The 25,507-nt window shown below is 43.0% G+C and overlaps 1 protein-coding gene across 6 annotated transcripts in view; it reads right to left on the reverse strand.

The window, feature by feature from the left end:
• Positions 1–25,507, reverse strand: part of LOC124216189 (zinc finger protein 541) — a 183,196-nt gene that overhangs the window by 148,713 nt on the left and 8,976 nt on the right. For all 6 annotated transcript variants that reach the window (XM_046620415.2, XM_046620410.2, XM_046620411.2 and 3 more), the window contains exon 2: positions 2,300–2,367. The gene's annotated coding sequence lies outside the window, so the exon portion shown is untranslated. The remainder of the gene's footprint in view (positions 1–2,299; positions 2,368–25,507) is intronic.

The following is a 25,507-nucleotide window of genomic DNA, read 5'->3' on the forward strand; positions in this document are numbered from 1 at the left end:
AAAGAAAGAAAGAAAAACGAGGTGATGTATACGGTTAGGCGGAAAATTCGCTTGAGATAATAAAAGCATATATATATATATATATATATATAGGTATGCTTTTATTATTATTATATATATACCTATATATATACTATAGAATATCACGGACGTACGGGTATGTTATATGGTCACATACGTAGAGATGTGTGGAGAAAAAAAGTTAAAAACCAAAAGCTGCGATGTATTATACGTGTGTAACAATAGCAGTCTGGGATTGAACAAAATTTGATATTGTGGCGAAGTCGGCGTTTCAACTTATTAGTCTAATTACCAATTTCCGATATTAGTTTCCCGCGAAGCTGGGGATGGGTTGAAGCGGGACGGAGATTTGTGCGAATGGTGGGAAGAGAGAGGAGGCGAGGGAAGACCAATGATATTTCCCTCGACCAAACGTAAGCCAGGCTATACATACATATAATATTGAAAGAGACGATGCCGCGCGCACACACAAAACCCCGGACAATTCCACAATTCCACAATTCCACAATTCCACAATTCCACAATTCCACAATTCTACAATTCCACAATTGTGCGATTCGACAAACGCCACTCTCCTGTCTTTCTATTTCTCCTACCCTCTTTATCTTCCCCCCCGCACACATTCGCGAATGCCTACGTATCCAATGCCGGGAAGTTAGCTGTAGCATGTAAAGCTCTTTGTCGAGTCCGGCAAATTGCAAAATTACGCAGCTATGTGGTGGCAACTATATACACCGCGTGGATCAGACCCTTTCGAAAACTCGGCTACAGGGTGAATCGGATGGAAGGGTCGTTCAAAATACAACGCTTCGTTTCCACCCTTTCCCATTCTCTTTCTCGCAGTTTCATTCGGATACGAATATTTGGGATTCCGTTTCTCTTCTTTTTTTTTGCCATCATTTTACATTCCAATTCATGCATTGCGTTCATTTGTCAATTGTACAGATATAGGTATGATAGCCGTTATAATATAATAAATATCTATTACCATCACCTTTCCCGCGTTATTATTTCCTTCGAATTTTTTTTCCCCACCTTTCGTTTTTCTTTCATTCTTTTTTCACCTTTGCTTCTTTTTTTTTTTCTTTTTCTCCTGCTCACCTTGGAAAATTTATTCATAGGCCGCCTAAACGCGTTAAGGCATTCGCGCGAGAAGGGGCAGGAATGAAGAACTGAGGGTGGCGGAGGGAAGGAACGGAAATTCTATTCTTCATCCAAACACTCGGAGAACTTTTGGATAATTTTTTTTTCGCCTTTCTTCTCTGTCTCTCTTTCTCTCTTTTTTCATACTCCGCTGGCTACTAGCGAGGAAGACTGCGGGTTCGAGGATAAAGAGAGGGAGAGAAGGTGGAAGGGGCGGGAAGAGGGGGACGTTAGCTGGATTCACGCGCCCCTCGAGAAAATGAGGGAAACGCGATTTAGGGTTGGAGTTTGCAATGGCCACGGCCGCCCCCCGCGTGATTACGAATAAAGGACAACGTTAAAATATCGCCAAGGCGAGGAATCGGGGACAGAGGTGTGGGAGGAAGAAGAAGCGGAAGTTGAAAATGCGATTTTCCAAGGACACGGGGCGAGCATAATTTTCTGATAAAAACGATTAACGACTTCAGCTCTGGTACGTGACTCTTGGGCACGGCGGGTTTAACAGTTAGCCATACGGTACAAGATTACATTATCAAGGTGGCTTGCAGCAGGAATCTTGAGAAGAGAGCGTCGTGATATAGGACAGCGAGTGTCGAGTCGTAAAATTAAATTCCTCCTTGTACACATGTAAGCCGTATACTTGTCCGAGGTATACGGATGTGTACTTTTTGTGGCGAATTCCGCATCGTTAATGGTCGAAATTTCAAGCTATGAAATAAAACCGGACAAGTGCGAGTATTTTTTTTTTTTTTTTTTATGCTATACAACTCAAAATTAACTATTTATGGACCTTGTTCTTTACTTGCGCTGCGAGAACTTGCTTCTCTGCGAGTTTCATGATTCTAGGTCAATGGGAAGTATCCTATGGGTTTTGACAAGTGAGTTTGCGAGTATAAACACATGCGACATAAATGGCCGTATCTCTATTGATTGCGCTGACTTACAATTAGAAGCTTGCATTTTTGTCACTTCCAAGGTATCGTAGACCTTAGTATTCGATATTAATTTCAACTCAATACCGCTACTCGTTCCACGGAAAAAAGGTCTTGTGGACAAATGGACATGGAAGTGATCCTGTAAGGGTTGCGTTTTTTTTTCATTTTAAGCTACGGAACCCTAAAAACGAGATGCTCACCGTAAAGACAACGCCTCTCCAGCTCAGTGCAGCATTTGAATATACCGACCGCACTTCCGGATCAAGTCCTGAAACACAAACGCGTAAAGAACAAAAATTAGAATTCCGTAAAGCGAGAGAAATAGATAGATAGATAGATAGAGAGGAGATTTCAATAAAGAAGAGGATGACACATTCAATAAATCTTTATCGAGTTTCCGTTGAAGCGCGTCGTCGCGAATGGAGGAAAATGGCCAATAGCTCAAGCGAACGGTGAACGTCGGTGGTCCGAGATATGGGGGGAGAGGGGGAGCTTTCGTATCGGCACGGTGGCTAATGACTGGGAGAGCTGGAATCCCGACGGGACTCGTATAAGCTAGGCGACGCAAGCCCCCGAGTTTCGAGTGGTGCCCATCGAATCGATACGGATCAATCCGCCGACCCGTGAGAGACGAAGTTCGGTCCCTTTGGTCCCTACGGGTGCGTTCCTTTTAACCCCCCTTCTTCGCCCCATTCTCACTCCTCGCCACTTTCTCTCACTCTATCTCACTCCCCTTCTCTCCCTCCTGCTTTACTTTTTCTGAAAATCGAAAGTATTCCGATACGTCCGCTCATGCAGGGAATTGGTGTCTTACCCGCGGTGTAGTATAGAATGCATTGTAGCTGATAATCCGAAGTTTGTTGCACGAGAAAGAGGCAGAGAAAGAGAAAAATTATGGAACAAAGAAGATACAACTGGTTAATCAAAAATGACTTTTATACAGTTTTGCGGCAGGTAGAATTGTTATACCTGAATGATACACATCGGCAGCTGTTTCGTACGCGAGTGTGTAATAATAATAATGACAAATTACAGCTTCCGATAATTAATTTCACCACTGCCGTTCGTATTTCAATACAGATACAGGTACGTGTAATATATATAGCCTATGTATTGTATGCATTTGCGTATAACCGAAGTCTGCAGATACGGGGTCAAGTTATTCGTGACGATGTTTAATTAAAGAAGAAATCGTTTTTACGCTCAGCGGTATTAAATGGAGCGTAACCGAAGCACGTGTCAAGATTATATATTATATAGTCTCGGGGCCATACACGATCCGAGCGGGATGCCAAAAAGTAGGGTAGCGGAGAGTGAGAGAGGGGGAGAGAGACAGAGAGAGAGAGAGAGAGAGAGAGAGAGAGAGAAATAAAAAAAAACAAAAAACACCAAGAGACGAGATGAGATTGAAAATAGAAAGCAAAGGAAAATAAAATCTACACACCTAGTTGCAAGACAGGCATTTGGCAATCGGACAATAAGTCACGCCTCGAGTCTATAGACCTGTCCCCTCCCGCCCCTCACAGTTACCTCAGCTATAATGTGGAGTGTGATGAAGAGGTTTTTCACACCGACGGTTAAAGCGTGCGTAAAGTGACGTGATGACGATGGGTAAAGTAAAAAAAAAAAAGAAAATCCTCGAAATCTTTCTTTCTTTATGTTTTTTTATTTGGAGTAAGCGCAATTTGCCTAGATTGGCTGGTATGATGATGTAAATTTTTTCTCAGATAGTAGCACTAATGCCCGCTAAAACCACGCAGTTACAGAATTTTTTTAACATTATTACTCTTACAATAAAATATATACCGAGAAAAAATGTTTTTCCCATGTTATTTCCATACAAAAGACTTGGATCACAATGCGGACTATCTTACAACATTGAGATAAAAATTGGAAAAAAATAGGCAGTTGTTTTTAAATTATTTCACGTTGATTCGGGGGTGGTGGGACGGAGAAAATTTGTCAACGCCGTACATAAGGCACCACCCCAGTGTACACAATAGACGGAAAAGAATATAATCCTGATATATTATACACGGTAAGCCATAGGAGAAGAAAGTTAATTTCCCGCGAGGGAGAGGCGAAGAACATGGACGGCTGCTTCTTGTTTTAGGAGCGAAGGGGTCCCCCAGGAGTTGAGAAGATCGGTGGAAGGTGATGGTGACGGTAATGATTCGAGGGTTTAATTTCAGGCGCTAACGAATCTCCTTTACACAACACGCAATCGTCTTCCGTGTTAACGAGCCGCAGCACCCGTCAGCTGTGCTTTGTTCCGCGGTATATGTACAGTATAACGGGGGTGGCAGTCAATCCTCCTCCCTTACGCATAGCTGCGCGTAGCTACGCCCCGAAGAAGAGAATTGACGAGTTCCGTACGTAACCGCCGCGAAGTTGGATGCGAGGAGTTGTGGGTGGAGGCGGTAGAAAACAGGCATTTACCCTCATCCGCGCTGCTAATTATTTCGCAGCCTGCACCCGCGCGTAAAAACACCGAGACAGGGAGAAACGAAATCGACGCGTAACAAAACCCCGTCACGTATTAGGTATAAACAGAGTCGGGTCTAATACTTTTATCCACGATACTTTTTCCGCTCTGTCGAACAAAGCGATCTTCTTCAAACTCCCCGAAATACGTTACAAATAAATAATGGGGAAAAGATAAAGACGGCTAAAGGTAAAAAAAAAAAAAAAAAAAAAAACTACAACAACCAAGACGACGACGTAGGTGTCATCAACTTTTTTCGACATCCCTCATACGTTCCGCAAAATTGTTGTGCCTGGCCTACGGAGATTTGATCTTGATCGTCACGCGATATTCGATAAAGTGTTTCGTAAGTATATAAAGAAGAGAAGAAATTCCAAGAAGCGTCTACACACGTAGACAGACTTGAGTTGCGTTTTTATCTCTCTAGGAGGCGGTATACGCGATGAATTTTTTTCAGACCTTCACCCCCGTACAACAACTTCATTTTAACGTCGAGAAAGTGCTAAACACATACCTGTCGCCAACGTTTCGCATATAAAAGTTTGGAAGAAAGGATTTCGTCTCGAAATTAAAAAAAAAAAAAAAAAATTAAAGGTGTCCTCAGAAGGTAAAAGAAAGAGTGAGAGAATAGAATAGAATTTTATAGAACGTTCGTTATTATCATACTAGGGTAAAGAACCAAGAGTATAAAGAGAGCAGAGAAGACAAACAGTAGTATCTTAAAACTAATTAAAGCTAGTGTGAAGAGAAGATAGATAGAAATAGATAGAGTTAGAGAGAAAGATGATGATAATGATGATGAGGATATTTATTTGGCTCTGGGGTTCAACCCGTGAGTGCACATTACACAAATTGGTTGTACAGAGATAAATATAAAGACCTTAAAACTGACTTAAAAGCTAAGACACGGAGAGAAGGAGAGAAAAAATTACAAATGTCCAGTCGACCGAGTGGCGCGTAAAGGTGTGTTTCAGTATAAAGCGGGTGAGAGGATCGTGGCAATCTATCGTCAAGGGGGTGGGGAGGGTAGAGGGAGCGACATTATTATTAATAACAAATAATAACACGTTTCCGTAGAGAGAGGTATGGTACATAAGAGAAATAGAAAGGAAGAGAGGATAAACAATAATTTATCGAGGACGTAGCGGGAGGGGAGAAGGCGAGACAAAGAGGTTGTGAAAGCGTGGCGGCGTGGTCCTATAGCCGAAGGGTTGGCGAGGGGCGGGAGGGTGGAGGGTTGGCCCGGGTCCAAGTTTCTGGCGTTCATCGCAGAGGCCGAGGGAGGACGGGCCATGATAAACACCTACAACGTTGAAGGGTCGCGAGGAAGAGTTATACCCAAACGAAAACCACCCCCAAACCCGAGAGCGAGGAGGAACCCGTCTGTCGCCGATGGTCCCGTGAATCGACCGAAAAAAGAAGAAAAGTAAGCGAAAACAAAGGAGAATAAGAATAAGAAGAATAAGAAGAAGAAGAAGAAGAAGAAGAAGGAGGAGGAACGGCATCAAGACGAACCGTAAAACAAGATGACCGTCATCGGTTAATTCATGTATCTCCGCTTAAGCGCGACGTGTCTCGCCGATCGGAAGTCGGTATAAACGCGCCTCACTTACCGCGGAGATGAGCCTGATAGAACTAACTTGTTTTCGTGTCTTCATCCCTGATGTGTTAATTTCCGTTGCGAAAGTGCGCTTCACGCTGTAACGAGACGCAAGGCTCGAAAAAATCGTCACGTTTAACACGAGTAGGTATGTATGAAGAATTTTCCGAAGGTTGCAGTCTTCACCAATCACATGGCTGAAGATTGTACTAGGTAAGTGGCTTTGTTCTTTTTCTGTTATCATTATCCCAGTGAGATTAGTGAGTAACCAAAACGATTGTTTGTTTTAACGTAGATACTATAATAATAAACAAATGTCCCGAGAAAGACCCTTACCACGGTTCGAAACGTTGACAAAAGATCTTTTTGATGTGGTTTTTTTTTTCTAAGATGACCTACATACATCCAAGAATTTTCTACAAAAAAACATGAGGTCTAGATCTACTCCGCACTCTTTTGCAAGGTGCAAGGAAACGGTGAGTGAATGATGAAATGGTTTATGGTAGATGGATACAATATTTGTCCCATGCAAAAGCGCGATGAACCGGCACGCGAAATTACGGCGACGCGTGTGAATCGAGGAAGTGTCGGAAGATCCGTCCAAGAAAATATCGGAAAAGCGCATGGGCTGGGTCTTGGAAAGCTGGTAGGCGGTAGGGTGGAGGTTACCTCGACTCTTTGCCGTCTCTCGGAGGCAAGCGAGCGAGCAATTGGACCTCAGCCATATCTTTGACCGACGGGACAGATGTGAGAAAATATTCACGATTACTGGTCTTCACCGAAGGCGTTCCGGCGTCCTCCTTCTCTTACCATTCCCTCCGTCCTCGCCTCTCCGTTCTCTACGCGTCCCGACACGCGAATAATAGATTCGTGTGACTGCATGGTTGGTCGGTCGGTTGTTCTGGGAAATCTTACGAGGATAGAAATTGGCACAAGGCTCCATTCGCCATCTTGACAAACACCACGTGGTTCCTCTTTTACTTCTTTCGATTACATATTCCAATTTGCATATATCACGGCTGAGTAAAGAAGGGTGAAGTTGGTAACGTTGACCTAACGAGACATCATGGAAAAAACAACAGTTGTCTCGTCGATTCTCTGTAATCGTGTTATAAGTAAGCTTCGTTTTGACAATCAACTCGTTTTGATCCCTGACCGCGCTTCTTCATCCACATCATTTTCATCGAATATCAATCACTACCCCTGCACGGTTCCTTTTCCCTCATCAACGCGACTCCAATCATCGCGCGACAAGCAGCGTGGTCTCGGATGTTCAAAGGGCGAAAGGGATAGCATGATGAAACGGATCAGAGAACAGACGGTCGTTCCGCAGACCTGTCTGGTCCGCACTCTTGTCCAAACAACGTGTGTGTCACAAAGGTGGAAGGAGACGGATAAAAATAAAAAGAGTAAAAAAGAGAAACCAAATATGCGGGAAACTTGAACACGGTTCGGGTTGATCATAGACGATGTAACATACCGAGCCGTCGGACCTACATATATGTATAGCCAAGTTACACCTACTAAGCTCGGAGGTTTTCGAATTTTCGGCACGCCAACAACGAGCCTAGCAAAGTAAATGACATATCAGAAGGAACGAAATTTCAGATATGCAGTTTTGTATTCCCCTCGAATAAACAATACTTGATCCTGGTGCTCCGAGGTACTTACTCTCTCTCCCTCTCTCCCACCCTCTGTTTCTCTCTCTCTCTCCTTGAAAAAAGTCGTAACACTACGTCGTCGTAAAATGTTGCAGAAATGGAAAAATATATGAACCAGAACTGAATAAAGCGTTTTTCCCCGATAAGAAAGTCCCTCGCGGCGTTTTTCGAGTGCAGAAGAATACGGTATACTTGTATACTTATAGGTATCATTTTCCACAGCATTACGTAATCCAAAGAAACAGCATTTCTCAGTCCGCATTATTCTTCTTCACTGTTTTCGAGCATACCTCGCCTAAAGCCAATGAAAAATCTCCCTAAGCCATCGCGATTCGCACCGCATAAAAAAATCCTTCCCCCATTCCTCTCGGGCATATTTTAGATTTTGTATCCAACGATTAAACTCGTTGATATTACATTTTTTTTCTTTTTTTTTTTCTTTTGTTTTGGTTACTTTTTACAACCCTGTTACAGCCTAGCGACCGTCCGCGCGTTTTTTCATCCCAAAAATAACTTTCGACGCAAGAAGCGAAGGGATGAAAACGGGAAAATGGTTCTTCACGCGAATGGACGTTACGACGTAATTTCCAACTCGGCCGAAACGCGTCGGGGTGGTTTTGGAGTGTCGAGATGTCGTCCGTCCGTACATCCGGTTCCGAGCATGGCGGCGCCGGGGATTGTAATGTACGTATTTCTATAGAGAACGCGAAAGCGCCCCCCTCCCCCTCCTTCGCCACCCTTCTTCATCCTTCGTCTATCCGCATCGGCGCCCTCGCTCGCAGCTCGCACACATATCCATACGGCTGTACGGATGTTACAGACTTTCTAGCTGCTGCACCTGTTACCCTCGTTCCGCGGACAAAGCCGACCCCCTCCCCCCTCCTTCTCAACGTTCATCCCCTTTTTCGCAAAAGTCGAAGGGATGCATGGCAGGTGATGCATGCGCCATTCTTCTTCCCCCCCCCCCGGCGACTGTGATACCTACACGTGTAGGTCTATGCCTGTGTACGTTGCACTCTATCAAAAAAATTCGCTGTTTTTTTTTTCAAAATTCAAGACGAAAATATAGTTCCAAATGACGGAGAAGAGACGCTGTTGTTCAAGTTTCAGCTCTTAATGTTAATATTTAGAGGTGCGTCATCGTGATTTTGTATTTCCCAGTTAGATAACATGGGATATTTTTTTTTTTTTTAACTTTCAAACTTTATATCTCGTCAAGGCATTAGTTAAGGTCTCTTATAATTTTATGATAAATCCACTCTTTCAAAAGTTATTCAAGGATCTTAAATACTTTTTGACCTTAAATAACTTTTGGATTTATCATAAAATGATATGAGACCTTTTTTGTAGAGCTTTCAACTCCCTACAAAAATACGTTCTGGTCCTATCAGTACACTGACGCGTTGACGCGTTATAAAATTCAAAAGTTAAGTAAAAAAAATTCCCCACGTTATTTACGTGATAAATAGAAAATCGCGACGATGCACCGCAAAATTTAATAATATTAAGAGCTAAAACTTGGATGGCATGTTGTTTTCACCGTTAGGAACAATATTTTCGTGTTGAACTTTGAAAAAAGGAAAAAAAAATACATTTTTTCATACAGTCTAATGTACATACACACACACACACACACACATTCGTTTCTCTCTCTATCTTAGGTTTACTTCATTTATTTACCAGTCTGTTTATTACTATTATCATTGACATTACGATTTTTTGTCGTCCCGCTGTTACACCTTCCGATATTAAGCGTACACCGCATGATAAACAATGTATTTATTATAATACGCCGCATAGGGGTGTAATTGTTGTAGCTACCGTACAGACCTTAAAAGACCGACGCGTCAGCTGCTGATTGACGGGATTAATTGTTATAGCAGGGTTGTTACCGTCGACGTCGCAATTACGGTAATTGAAAATCCGAATTGCTGCTGCCCGCGGAGCCTGACGAACGAACGTTGGATGAAAATTATATTCAACGAATTAATACTCGGGTGTGCAAACGGGGGCGGTTTAGCCGATTAGCTCTGCTCGATATTTTCCTTTTTTCTCTTTCTCTCCAACTAATTATTGAGTTTTATTACAGGAGTAGAGCGTACCCTCGTTATAAAAATGTCGATCAAATCTACATAGCACGTATACATATACATATATATATATATGTATATACATGTATATATATTAATTATTATACGTGCTCAATGAGAGGGAAATGAAATAACCTCGACTAACATAAACCTTCGGTAAAAAAGTCTATCGAAGTTTCTCTACGCTATGGGAGGTGGAAAATATATTTTAACGAGAGAAGACTTTCATCTGTATAGAATCATGGCGAAAAATAATGTTACAAAGCGTCTGATCTAAATTCCGCAAATAAATATATATTATAATAATATGCGAACGATAAGCCTGCGGAAAGACGGGAATCCCTGCGGCATATACGTAATACATATATACGTATATACATTATATATACATCTATATAATAATAAAGAGGAAAATGACGCGATAAGAGATAAGATTCGTAAAAGGTACGTTATTACACGCATATATATGTATAATATGTATATATATATATATATGTGTGTGTGTGTGTGTGCGTGTATGTACATATATATTTGTATGCATATGTATGTACGAGGTTTGGGGCGTATAATGTACAACCACGTATAACGCAATACATACAACCATGTACGTACGATATAGCTTTCGCTAAAATTTTATCGCGCTACGCGGGTGTTGAAAAAGAATCCCCGTTTAAACCTGGGGCTCTACGTGTTACACCGCAGATACGTGAGGCGAGGTATTCCGCAAGCCGCCGCCACGTGCATGTAGGCACATACGTACCGATACCACACCTACGGTATTATACATATACGTGTAATAAGGCCGTGCAATAATACCGCGACATGTGCCGGTATTTCCGTATCGCCTTATTCCCTTTGCGGCGTACGAGAGGGAACATTAGTGATAAAGGGATCAACTTTTATATCCCCCATTCTACTCTAACCCTCCCCCCGCACCTAGCCGTAAGACCGGATCAACTTTTACCTATGCCTATTATACGTCTATACATATATAGGAGTTTCTTTATTCCTTTTCCAATTTTTTTCTCTTTTTTATTCCTTTCTTTATTTTTTTAATTATTTCCCCTTCACACGTACACGGTTAGGTCAGGGCAGTTACCACCACGAGATGATTTGGTACTAAATGCGTTATAAAAGTAGACAATTACCTGAAAACTGATTGAATCGTGTTGCACCGTAGTACATTAAATTACACAGGTCAACAAAAGCAAAAATTTCTTACTCTTTTTTTTTTGCTTCCCTAATTTTTTCCTTGAATGTTGATGCCTCGAGAAGGAAGGATTTACGAATAAGTTCACGATTATATCAGAGTGGTCCTAGTTTTCACGTTATTGGTGTATTTAAAGGAGGGGGATGGTTTCTAATATAATCATGATTTTATTCGTAAATTCTTCCTTCCCGAGGCGTCAAAATTCAGGAGAAATATAAGGGCAACCATAATAGCAAACAAAAATAAGTAAATAAACTACTCCTTTTTTTTTGTCAAGCTGTGTACTATCTTTTTGACAAACTTTCGATATTAAAACAAAAATAGAATTTTTCATACATGTAGATATTAATTTTTTGAGTAATGTATGAAAATGTCGCTAAAATAAATAACCAGAGCAAATTTCAAAAAACTAACAAATATCAAGGGTAACAAAACACTTGTTGACCAGTGTTACTACAGACTGTTATTTTTTTTTTTTAATCGCAACGCAGCATCACAAGAGCTTTCATACTGCTATACGCTACGTATTGGAAAAATTAATTGACAATCAATATGCACTACCCGTGTATTACACATTACATGCATGAATATACAGCAAACAAACGAGCTTCGTAGAATATGCATGCATGTGACATGCACGCATATAATAATCTACATATCTATCTACGGTAGGTATGTACAGGCATTTGCTGTCCGTTTCATACCCAAACACACGGATGATAAACAGATAAATCATGCGTATAAGGTATTAGGCGTGTATAGAATGAGGGGAGGGTGAGCAGGACACCGGGCTCAACCGGCAAGTTGGAATACTATTTTCGTGTTCCGGCCCCTCGCCTCCCCTCCGCAGGAGGAAGGACATTAATGATAAAAGGATCAACTTTTATAGCCCCGTTATCCACGCTCTGCCGAATCGATCCTTGAGTTAACGCAAATGGATTACATATATATATATATATATATGCGAGAGAGAAAGAGAGAGAAAGATTGGTATCAGGGTGCAGGATACCCTGCAGGTATAAAAATACATACCGTGGATATATTTTTTTCAACACTTTTGTGACCTTTCGAGTAGCCAGATTTTCACTGAAAATTATTACGAGGCTGAAGTCGGTAGCGCGAACGTGAACGTGAACGTGTCGAAACGTTGAAACAAAAATTACTGTTTTTCTACCTACGGAGAATAATCGAAGAAGTTGAATTTACAAAATCCGAGTTGTTTGTCGATGCTTTATCAAGGGTTTACTAAATTTCAGGTAATCCTAAAGTAGCAAAATAACCAGTTTCACCAAATCAACACCCACCCGTACATCAGCTGCGATGATTTGATAAAAAGAGAAGAAAAAAAAACCAAAAAAAAAAAAAAAAAAAAACCATCAACACGACAAACAATATTTTGAATATTCATTTTTCATTCGCGCGATGTCAATTTCCCTCTTTCATTTCTTTCGCATTCCCCGGCTTTTGGGGTTCATCCGGTAAAACGGAACGCGATGCGGATACACAACGCGTCGTATCGCATACATCTACCGTATGCAGTATACTATACACAAACAAATACCGTAAAATATCTGCAGGCTTCGGTTGTTCGGTATATCCGCCGTTACGTGATTTTGAGAACAGATACGTATGTACGTGCAATATACGTACGCACGTAAATACATGTATGACATGCATGTATGCATGTGTGATATGTAGAGATACGTGATACGCGCGGTACGTGATACGGACGCGGTATAAAGGGGTGGGGGCAGGGTGTCGGGGGTGGCGGGCGCGAACGAGATACGTGCAGCATCAAGGGGGAGTATATGTGTGGGGGGTGGGCTGGGGGCGGGGGAGGAAGGGACGCTGGGATTCGGATCACGTTGTGGACTGCCCCCTACTTAACTATCCATTAAATATGACCGGTAGCTCGCTCTCTCCGAATGGCAACCCGGTTGGATCGCCCTCCATCCCTCCATCCCTCCACCCCTCCACCCCTCTACTCTACTCTCCTCTCCTCTCCTCTCTATCGGCCTGATACGTATAACGCGTGCATCACGTCTCGGTCTAAGTACGAGGGTCTGCTGGCGATTATTCCACGAGGGTAACGGCGGCCTCAATCCTGCAACCACGAGGAGCCAATCCGCGAATCGAAATTTTCATCCAACGACTTAGCCCCGTTTGTGTAACAGGATGTATCGTTACAAAGGGTTGAATCGGCCGTTTTGTCACCTTTTTTGATCTAGTATTCACCGTAGATAAAAAGAAAGACGCGTAAAAGCCTTCATATTATGTCATAAAATGAATAAGCTTGCTGCGAAAACCAACATTATTGTAAATAAAAACAGTCTTGTTTCGGACATTGAACTGTGTAAAACAGGCGCTTACATTAAAGCGATTTTTTCTCATCCTTCAATTTTTGCTCCCTGTTTGTTCGCTTCGTGAGCTTACGAACTTGTTCTATTTACTCTGTAACGCCCGGTTCGTTACAATATAATTATACCCACAATACGAGATAAGAGAATCCGCCGAAGGGAGGAGAGAGTTTAGGTATTATTATTATTATTATTATTATTATTATTATTGACATGTAGAAACGACGACGACGATATCGCGTAGGTACGTAATTAACGAATGAGAAAAGTTTTCAACTTTGGGGATCTCGAATGTTGTAGTAGTGATAAAAATTAGCAATCTCCCGTAGACTAATTGTGAGATATCCAGCCTCTGCGCAGTCGTTCTTTCCTATAAACCCCCCCGCCCCTCTCTCCGCCCTCTCATCACGCCTCGTCTCCCTTTCCCTTTGACGTGAATTGCCTCATTAATCTGGCATTAAATCCGGGTAAGTGATTACAGCTTTGCTGGAAAGAGAAATGGATTTTTATTGGAGTCAAAGCTCGAGTACTCCATCCGCCCCATCGCCCCTGCAAGTACTACGTCATCCCTCTCTCTCGCTCTCTCTCCCTCTCTAAAACGTATAATACGATACTCCCGATACCTACTACGCAAATATATGTAGTAATGTACCTATTTATAAACATTATATACGTTGTACCTGCCGACAGCAGCTTGATTATAGACATGTTTCATCATCTCATCGAGCGCGATGCGTCGGACGTTTCGGATAATCGAACCTTTGATTTTTATTACCCAGGCCAGCAAAGAGAAATTTAGTTGTTTTTGAGTTTCTACGGAGATAAATAAATTTCGATTCTATACATCGAATAATAACCAAAACCTTTATTCGTTACTTATAAAGTTTGTTTTTGTCGTTTTAACGTTAATAAATAATTCTTCAAATTTTCTGTTCATCGCTGATATGGATGGGTGCCTGTTCGGAAGACAAAGGAAAACGTTTTCAACAAGATGCGATGGACTTTATCGTTAACGTTATCAGGGGCGGTATAACGAGTGCATGATGGGAAATTACGTTTGGAGTTTGATACGAGAAAGTCCGTACGAAAATAGAAGGAGTAAGAAAAATATTCGTTTCTAAACTTTGTTTACCAATTCTTTTAAATTGAAAGTTTATTATTAATTATTGTTTTTGAATGATAGTGATTGAAATGCAAAACTGAAGTTTGTTCAATTGTTACCTACAATAAATGTTTGAAAAAATAGGCAATTTGTCTCAAAATCCGAAATATCGTTCTGATTTCTACAAAAACAAACTTTATCAAATAAAACTATATTTCCATTTACTATTTACGCAGAAGAAATTAAAACTAGACATCTAGAACCAAGACTAAAAACTCGCGTTGACCGGTGTTACGGAGTTAGTTTTTTTTTTTAATCATCTTTTGCATTGGTCGTAATATGAGAGAGAGGAAAAAGTGCCCCCCTTATAACTACTCCTACACGATGTGTTGTATTTTTCTATAACACGAAATTCGTCCTGCACGTTATCAAAACCGAAGCTGTACTTCGGAGTGTACGACGACTGTCGAAATTTACGAAGTCATTTCCACTTCTCGGGACCCGGGCGTCAGTTCATCGTTTTACCGTTGCAACACATCCTCTTATGTACCAAACACACACGCATACCGCCTCTAGCCATACAAATATACAACGCCGTATATACCTGTATAAATACACAGAGAAAACTTTCGGCCATTTCTTATTACGTGTAACATATACTTATTCTTCTCTCATCGCCAGCGTGCCGCTTCGTTCTTCGCTGTACTTTTTAAGCGTTACAAAATCAGGGAGGGAGGAACAAGTTTTACTGGACCTACGGTCGAAATATTTTAATAACCTCCTGTAATTTAGCGTAATTAGTTCCCCTGCTCCCTAATTTCAAGAGCTTTCCATACGGGTCGGGAATTGGAAAAATTGACATGTAGGCCTTTTCGACTGCACGCGGCAGCGTCGAATAAAACGAGCCGTAAACGAATTGGTATGGAGTGAGGCAGGGAGGGAGGGAAGGGTGTGAAAGATTGGAGGGACGACGCAACCTGCGGGATACAGACGTCGCGGGTTGGATATTGGCGGAATCAGCCGAGCAGCACGTACCTAGTCCCAGCCTAGCTCTCGCTCCTCGCAAAAAAGTACATCGTTCCTCCCGCTCGTCCAAGCTATAAACTCCATTGCAGTTGCAGCCTGACTCTGAACGCATAAAGCAGACCGCAGGAGGTGCTTTTCGAAACGAATGATCGCGTCGAGTTCGTACGTGAGAGAAAAAAAAACGGAAAAAAAAAGGTAAATTCAGAGACAATGTTATTATGCTTATTTATACTCATGTTTATTTTAACCGCTTGTAAGACCTGCGGTCTTATATTATTCACGGAATGAAGCGGGAATTGCGAAAAAGGGACATCTCGAAACGGACGACGGGCGGAGGAAGTAGCCGATGTGTAAGGAAAGGTGGTGCAGGGTGTAGAAATCAATAAGAGTCGGTACGCTATAGGATAGCGAAGCAGCGTGCGGGATGAAAGAGGAAAAGAGAAAAAGACGGGGGAGGGTAAAAACACGGAAAGAAAGAAAGACGTATGTATATATATGTGTATAGAAGGAGAGAGAGAGAGAGAGAGGGAGACGGAAAGTTCGTTAATCGATATTCTGAATTTGGGTTGAAAACTTTTTCTTTCGCTACGCTCTCGTTAAAAGTTATTCGCGATATCGGGCGAACGAGCCCCAGCGAGCATATACCGTGGGGGTTGAGTCCCAAGTTTCTGCATCGAATATATCGTCAAGTACGATATACTCCGCTCTGCTAAATTGCCTATTAAACCGTGCATCGGATGTAAAGTGTAGTCAAAGGAATGTAAAAATGAAAAAAATGAAGAAAAAATAGAACCAAGAAAAAGAGGCTTTGAACCAGTAATAACTGAATAGAGTTATAACGAGCTTTATCAGAATACTATCCCCATATTGCGGAGAAAAAGAATTCAAAGAAAAAAAAAAAAAAAAAACGCAAAGTGGTACTCAAAAAGAGAAAACAGTTGTCAGTAATTAAACTTTGTAGTTTTTTTTTTTCACCCAATTCAACTTCATTTGTCTCTTTTATTATAATAATTTTATGTGCGTAGTAATGTTGACCGTATACCGTAGATTCGTGACAAAAACAGTCGGCCGGGGTAAAATATGTTAAACGAATAACGTGTGATGATAAATTGGAACAACAGATAAGGTGCGGAAAGTAATGAAAACTGGCAATGAGAAGAATTCGCCATAACCTTACGTGCGTATGACAATAATGACGTGGCAGGTATTAAATGTAACAACTATGCAGATCATATAAGAAGAGTGCAACAGGTAAACGTGGATTCGTTCCCCCGCCACCCTGGGGGAGGGATAAAGAGGAGGGCGACCGCGGGTATCGCGTGTCATCGTTCCAACTCTGAGCACCCCCCGCGGTACGGTTTTCGCGCGATAACCTGACGGCATATAACCACGCTGCATGCACATGCCGGCGGTGGTGTGTATGTAACAGAGGCCATTTAACGGCTCAGAGCCCCTCCCGAGGTTTGCGGAATGCTCAGTTCCACCCTCCACCCCCCCCCCCCCCCCCCCTTGCTCACCTTACGCCCTTCACGCACTCCGCTCGGGCACTAATGCAAGCGGGGAGGGGGGTACGTGCTTGCAGAACCACCCCGCGTTGCACAACGATATGCATAACGACGCGACGACCCTTGATGGAGACAATGGGAAATGAGCAACGGGCCTGCAGACGCCAACAATGCTGCCCCCTTTCTCCCCGACGCGTCACGACGCTCCTGGATTTGCATCCCGGTGCCGATCCTACGCGTGGACGCGAGGTAGACAATGCCCTGGGATACCTCTGCGTACCCGTAACGGTGCAGGGCCCAAAATGGAATGGGATTGATCGATGGACACACGGTGACTGCGCGACGCGACGAGACCGAACTCAAGCGGCAAGAATCGACGAAACTTTTCACAGCAATCGTACAAGCTAGGTTTATTGTTTTTTACCACCAGACGTAGCTAGTCATTGATTGTGGGGATGCCGAGGATCGACCAAACGATAATCTTACAATGAGAAAGGTGGAGATGCGAACACGCGTCTTGTGTTTGCAGGGATAAAAACAACGAGCCAGGCAATATACCGTACGTAGTACGCGATAAAGGGTAGGTATCTGAAAATGACTTTTCGACAGCTAACGCGGAAAAAGTGCACACACGAGCCGTGTTCTGCGGCGTGTAAAGAAGGGCGAGGATCGCTCTCGAGGGTTGGGAGAGCCACTCGGCTTCACCTGCTAAAAGATATAACGACAAACGGCACGATGTAGATATAGCAACCCCGTGTTTGGTATCTATCATCGTCGCCCGTAGCGGAAGCGGAGCCAGAAGTGGTCGGTGGGGGGGATGAATCGCCTCTATTGTCTCTGCCGCGCTGCGAGGGGTCGTCCACCCTCGGCTTGCCTCTCGTGATCGTCAAGTGTCAACGACAGGTAAACCAAGAAGCATCCGATGGGAAAGAGAATAGCCCGAGAGTGAGAGAGAATGGGTGGGGGTGGGGGATGGACAAGGAAGAAAAGGGAGTGAAAATTTATTACCGTGGTTATACCCCGAGTGTAAACTTTGCTCCTGTAGTTCGACCACCAACAACTATAGGTACACATACCGAAGCGTCCAGAGATTCTAACGCTAAATCGACAACGATCCTAAGTTTAGCGTGTAACCGTGCAGAATCTACTAACGGTATTGAAATGTCTAATCGGTTTGATAAATGCGGTATCTAAGTTAATGGAATATCATTTCTTATAGAGCTAAAAACTGGGTAGTAAATTTGCGAAATATAGCGGAAGCTGTTAGTAGTAAAGGCAGCTGGGCGTCAGACCAGAACGTTTGTGAAACGGAGGAGAGGATAAGGGAGGAAGGAGAAGTCGAGGTTGAGATTCACTTCTTCTTCTTCTACTTCTTCTTGGTAGGTCTAGGCGAAGCTCGACGGCAGTTACTCTCTTCCGACTTTCCGAGTCACTCCTTTACGGATTGCCTCTACGGTAGCATCCGGCCCATCCACCACCCCCAACCCTCGAGATTTCTTCTCCCACTTTATCTTACATCATAGATTTTATACCGCGCTGCATCTCCGTCTCGAAATTCAGAAACTTAAGAAGAAGGCAGAAATTCCAGCCCAAGACTTTATTTTCGCGATTACAGAGATACCCAAGCAAAACGAATAAAGATAGTAAACTGCGTAACAAGGACCGACAAGGATACATTTTTGGACGATATTTTGTGATAAAGAAAAACGAGCGCTGCCCGAACAGATGAGCAGAGCGTACAAGGGATCAGATATGGACCGATGAATACGTGACGTAAAATGGCAAGGAATTGTTCGTCGTATTTATAGGCATGCGTGCGTCCTGTACGGATAAAGAAAAAAAGGGAACAAATAGAGCTTGAATAAAATGCCTGGGCAGAGCGAAACGTCGCGAGAAGTTGAGTAGGGAAAGAATATCTGCAGGGAGAGGCGAAGTCCTGAACTTTAAATTAGATTAGGAACTCTCGCACAGACAGAAATACGCACAGAAGCACAAACACACGGACGGACAGACAGACAGACAAATATACGTTTACGAGGGTTGAGGGAATGGTGAGCGAGTTTTTGGGTCCAGCCGCAGACTTAAAAGATTCCAGACAGGCAGCCTGCCACCACTTAAGATTCAAAACGTAATCTGCAGCCCGTTGAGGAGAAGAAGAAGAAGAAGAAGAAGAAGAAGAAGAAGAAGAAGAAGAAGAAGCAGCAGAGGCGACGGAGTGTTGTCGGAAAAACATGCAACGAATGAAATTTATGGAGAATGATATCCGACCACATGCACTGTCTACCGGCATAAAATTCCGGACATGAACATAGGTAGATAGGTATGTAGGTAGGTAGGTGGGTAGGTATAATGATATTGTCGAGCATGTGTATCCGTGAAAGGGTAAGGAAGCGTGAAGAGAACACGAGGAAAATAATGACACGAGAAGCTGCAGAGCACAAGGCAGATATCGTCCGTGTAGTTTTGCACAGGTTTTGTAGTAGCCATGTAATTTTCCTCTCTCGTCCTCAAATAAAACTGTCCTTATTCTGGGCGTTCCGTAAACATACCTCAGAATACAGCTGAGATTTGCGAAAGCCGAAGGGATAAATCTGGCAGCAGCAGTAAGAGGGACAAGAAGTCTTTGAAAACCTTCGCAACAAGATCGACTTCGTTTTCCTTTGAGGTAGTTTGACGTCATGCGTTCCCCGATTGTGAGATCAGGGCGTAGCTGGTGTTGGATAAACATTTTTCCTCGAGCTGGGGTGAAGTTCGCCCATTGTGTTGTGCGCAACTTGTCTCTGATTCTCTACGCAAGAGAACCTCGTCGTGGACCGACGCGGATGCTGAAGAATGATCCGACTAGACGAGGATGCGGGGATAGGATACCCGAAAGGTGGGGGGGGAGACGTACACCTTGTTAGGGGATGAATGAGAGTTGTCAAGGCGGTCCAATTAATGTCAACTCTTCAGCGCGAGCTTACCTTGGCTTACGACCAAACCTGCCCCCCTCTCTATACCTTACCTATACGCTAACTCGAGCCTGCGTCTACGACACTCTTTTACCTATTTCCCTGGAGACCGTGGTATGTATGTACGTACATTATACAACCTCCCGCGCATCATTTCAAGATGCAGCTTAATTTGATAAACACTTCTTCGTCTTATTTTCAACAACCGCGCAGAGCTTATCCACATCGATATATAGAATCGAGCAGTTTCGTAATATTCGGTTGTTTGTCAAAACGTAACTCCTTGAGAATTCCAAGTTTTCCACATCAAATTTACGATTTTTCCAGGTTGACTTCATGCACACGATAGATGAAAGTGCAATAGAAATATGAACAATAATAGTTAAGTTTCGTAGCCTCGAGGTAGCTATAGGCGCGATAGTCAAAATTTGTTCAGAAACCCAGAGTTTCAAAGGCATAAACTTTCATGATTTCACTAAATTTTTTATGAACCTAGACTCAAGTTTACAAGATTCCAGTCACGACATGAAATTCCATCAGATTTCCAAGTTTTTTTCAGAGGGTATCAAATTCCATAAGTATTCCATGATTCCAAATTATCCATGACGACTGGACACCCTGAGTTTATAAAAATTTGCCAACGATAATAAAAACAAAGAATTTATCACTGCCATATAAAAAATCTTTAAAATACCAAATTATTCCAATGGCGCTTACATCCGATACCTACCGACTGGATAAATCTATTGTACTATAAAAAGGGGGGGAGGGGGGTACGTGCATGGGTTTACGTCAACGCGTATAGAGTAAAACTATTCGATCCAGCTGATACGGTGAATGGAGGTGCGGGGGCGGGGGTGGAATGGTCGTTATAGAGCCGAGAGGAGGGGGAAGAAGAGGAAGAGGAGGAGGAGGAGGAGGGCGCCTCGCTGACTCAGCCGGGGCGCATAAACGAGATGGGCGGTCCGTGGGATCGAAATATACTACCTTCCTTAAATATATATGTATATATATATAATATGTATATATATATACATATATGCGTGTGTGTATATGTGTGTATATATGTATATATATAGCGTATATACCAACCACCCGCGGTCGGACTTTCGACGCTGAGAAGAGCGCGGGATTCTAGGATAAAAAGGGAGCACTAAGAGGAAAGAAAGGGGGGGTAAAAATCGGGGGATGGATGCGGGGTGTGGGCCAAGAATCTTCGTGGCTTAGCTAACGCACTCCTCTTCCTCTTCCTATTTCCCATTCCGCCCGACCTCCCGCGAAGAAATCCTTCCCGCATCGGGAAGTAGAGAGGGTGGCGGGGTGGAGGAAGTGGGGGGGGGGGGGGGAGAAAAATATATGGAAGTTCGTTCGTTCGTTCGTCGGAACTCATATCTCAGAAATCTCTGCCTCCACTTAGCATTTATCTCCGGAATTAGGTTGCGACTATTTTTTATATTTATTGTCCCTATCCCGCGTATTATACATTGAACAGTATCTATAATACATATATTTGATCGTATTTTTTTTCTCTATCTATCTATCTGCCTGTCTGTTCTTGCGTACATACCTACAAATACATATCACCTTGAACGTCTTATATGTTATATACAGTGATGGACGAAAGTATTCGCGCAGTGTATGAATTGAAAATAAAATAAGGAACGATTTTTTTTCATTAATTTATTTGTTCACACGTGTGCTGTTTTGATTCACGCCTGCAGGATAGTAACGTAAAGAAACGTATAGAATCGGACTTGTGTTACGTAGCTAATATTACACGAAGACGAGTCGCCTTTATGGCAAGGATAAAAGTATTCATACGCTACGTGTACGAATACTTTTGTCCCTCGCCGTACGTTAGCGGTTTACTCTGTCGATTTATATCTCTTTGATCTTTTTGTGCCCGCGCAAAGTTGTTTTTTTTTTTTTTCTTTCGTTTATTATATATTTCGACCACCGGATACATGCATTTGTATGTATACATTATGTATATTTATATCTTTGCGGATGATTACCCCGCGATTCAACGCGTTTGCATTCCACCCTCGCATTATACGTATAACGTATATGTAGATACATAAAAGACTATCGAAATTGAAAATGTCCAGCGTGAAAATAAAGGTGAACGAAGCATCCCCGCGAGCGCGTTCCTGAGAGATTCGGAGTGAAACGTGGCGCGTCACAGATTTCCCATATAAGAATTTAATCAACCCCGACCGCGGGTGGGTATATGTATAATATGCGTACCCGCCCACCCGTCCACCAACACAGAGACGTATACGTACACACATAATACGTTGAGAGGAAAATGGCAATCGCAAGTTCGGTGATGAAAAACTGCCGCCGCAGAGCGGTTCTACCAATCCGCGGGGCGTAAAGTTTTTCAGTTAAGCTCAACGGCGCGGCGGCGACGCGATGCTGCCGCCTGTTAAATCTACGAAACCGCCTCTCCTCCGACCAACCGAGAGAGTCGGGATAGATCGGCTGATACGATGCATACATACCGTATAATATACCGCGGATGACGAACGTGTGTGTGTATAATTGCGATTAAAATGAGCCTATGTTGTACATGATTATATATATATACATGTCTATGTATACATGATAGGTAAACGATACTGAAAGAAAGAAGGAACCAAGGAGAGCGAAGAAAAAAGATAGCCACATTAAGAACCGACGGAGGACAATCGAAGAGGTTGGGAGAAGGGAAAAGCTGATAAAATCCGCAGTATCACACGCACGGGTATTAAAGGGACGTAGGTACGTACCGGTGTACTATAGTGAAACTATCTTCGCAGCACTATACCCTAACTTTACGAGTTCGCGTTACTCTCTTTATCCTCGAAGGCGCGAATTTCTCTTCCACAGAGCCGGAAGCTGCTTCTGCCTACCATCCCAAACCTATTCCCTATTCCCTCCTCCCACCTCCTCTCGCTCTCGCTCGGATATCGCGCGCCTCAGATGAGATGGGAAAGAAAAAAGAATGAGAGTAGGTACTGTACGGTATATACGTACAGACATACCTACCTGTAATATAGGTATATGTACAGTACAGGCATCTCGACTATACCTACGTACGTGTGTGTACGTAGGAAGGAGGATAGGGAAAGAAACGAGAGGAGTAGGAGGAGGAAATGATAAGGGCAATCTTTTTTTTTTTTCCACCGTGACGCTTTTGTTCGCTGGGAAAAAAGCAGCTCCAGTTTCGCGAGAGTTGACGGGGGCGAAGGAGGCAGGGAGGGACGACGACGAATCGGCTCCACGCACCGATCGCGTGCTCTTCTCCTTCTTCTCGTTTCCCTACCCACGCCGTTGCTGTTGTCGCTTACGCAACGCGATGATATAAAGTATCCAAACCGGAGAAAGCTTGGAGTATAATACATACGGTGGAAAGACGAATATCCGGCATGGTTGTTCGTTATATCCTGCAGTTGGTAGCGTATCTAGGGTTCCTTTATTCCGGCTGCAACACCGACGCGCATCTTATACTACAGGCTACGTATACCCCTGCATCGTCCATACGTATGCAACAACAACAACAACAACGACAACAACGCAAGCGGCAACGTTAATGTGTCGAACCGTTGAAGCAAAAAATTACCTGAATAAGTTGAATTTAAAAAATTAGAGTTTGTTGATACTGCGTTAACAGTTTGTCAAATTTCAAATAATCCTAAAGTCGCAAAATGACTTTTCCCAAAGATGCATCACTAAAATAACGTTACAAACGTCAGCCTGACGAAAAAAAGAGAAGACGGACGGCAGCAGCGTGGTGGTTGTGCACGTTTTTACGTTAATCGTCGCTGCGTAAAGAGGAGCCGCTGTCGGTTCTTCGAACGATAGAAGAAAGAACTTGTGCTGTTTCAGGGTGTATAAAAAGTTCCTTTCGCTTCACATTTTTCCCTCCTAGCTCACTCTCACTCTCTCTCCCCTGCAGTATAGCACCAACTGTTTTATCCGAGGGGATTAATTTCCTAGGGCTTAGGTGAGCCGGCCATCCAGAGCCGCTGCGTTATACTTCTGCCTCTGCAGCGAGGGGTGGTGTACAGAGTTCGTTGATGGGCGGATGGGTAGATTGAGCGGGGGTGGAGTAGGATGGCGTAATCCGCGAGCACGAGGAGAGCGAGAACCAGCTCTAAACTCTGAAGAGGGAAATTGAGGAAATTGGAGCGAAGACCGAGAGGCCCAAGGGAAAACCGCGACGCGTTCCTCGAGTTCGGCATCCGCCATCCGGGGTGCGCAGGCCGAACTGTGTGTACGTGTATACGTGTATACGCGATAATACGTCTGTTACGTACCAACGCGTACCGCACACGTCGTCGTCTTCGTGCAATTTATACACCTAATCGACAAGTCCGCGCGACGCGGTAATACGAAAGAGAGAGGGTGAGAGAAAAATGGAGAGTCGCGCAATCGTCCGGTTGACCAATTACACTTCCTCCACCTATGAGCCGGAGAATTAAACGCGCCCCTGCCGCGTCATTTTCCAACCCCCTTATACTTGTAGGTATACGTAGGCATGGTATTACAGGCAGACCCTGCACCACCCCTTCATGCACCTTTATTATACACCCCTGAGAAAACCCCATCGCGTATTACACCGCCGCAACGAGAATTATATTATTTCTCGCACTTGTGCGTATATACATATATTTACGTATAACCTGTACACCTGTATAATGCCTATTTCCTGCATTCGATATTATTGTACATTCCAGATGTAACATTATCACGGAATGAATTTGAATTCCGTCCAAGAGTTGATATTAATGAATATCTATAATGACAGAACGTATGCGTAACTCCGGAGAGATAAACTGGAAATTTGGCAGTCGATTCGAACAGAAGTTACAATGAAGAAGAATTTGTTCGAAAACAACAACAACAACAATAATGATAATAACAATAATAATAATGATTTTCTTACATTATTCGCACAGACATTTTCGACATTACGCTCATGCCACAATGGTTGAAATTTTTCACAGCTACATCGAGCCGGTAATACGGCATTTACATTATACCTACACGAACACCCTAAGGAGTTGCGCATGCAGCGATTATTACTTCTACATCCGTACCGAGGACTTTACTCAACATCATAACCGGCGAGCTGCCGCAGATCGTCAAAGAGAGAGAAAGTCCTTTTTGCGTAATTTCTACACGCGAATTATTCCAAGATGCACATCACTGTTATTATATCTACTTATTATACAATATACTATATGCACAATGTAGAGGTATGTAATACACTTTCGAACGTTGTGACGTATTATTTTTACTGCACGTAGTTCAACCTTTCACCGCTGTAGTTAATATCGATGGTTATATGATTTTAATTACCTTTCCCTCTCTCTCTCTGTCTTCGCGATTAAATTCTTATCCAAACATTTACCCATTTTCGCGTTCATGATTTTA

This window comes from Neodiprion pinetum, chromosome 4 (genome assembly GCF_021155775.2).
Source record: "Neodiprion pinetum isolate iyNeoPine1 chromosome 4, iyNeoPine1.2, whole genome shotgun sequence".
Classification (NCBI taxonomy): domain Eukaryota; kingdom Metazoa; phylum Arthropoda; class Insecta; order Hymenoptera; family Diprionidae; genus Neodiprion; species Neodiprion pinetum.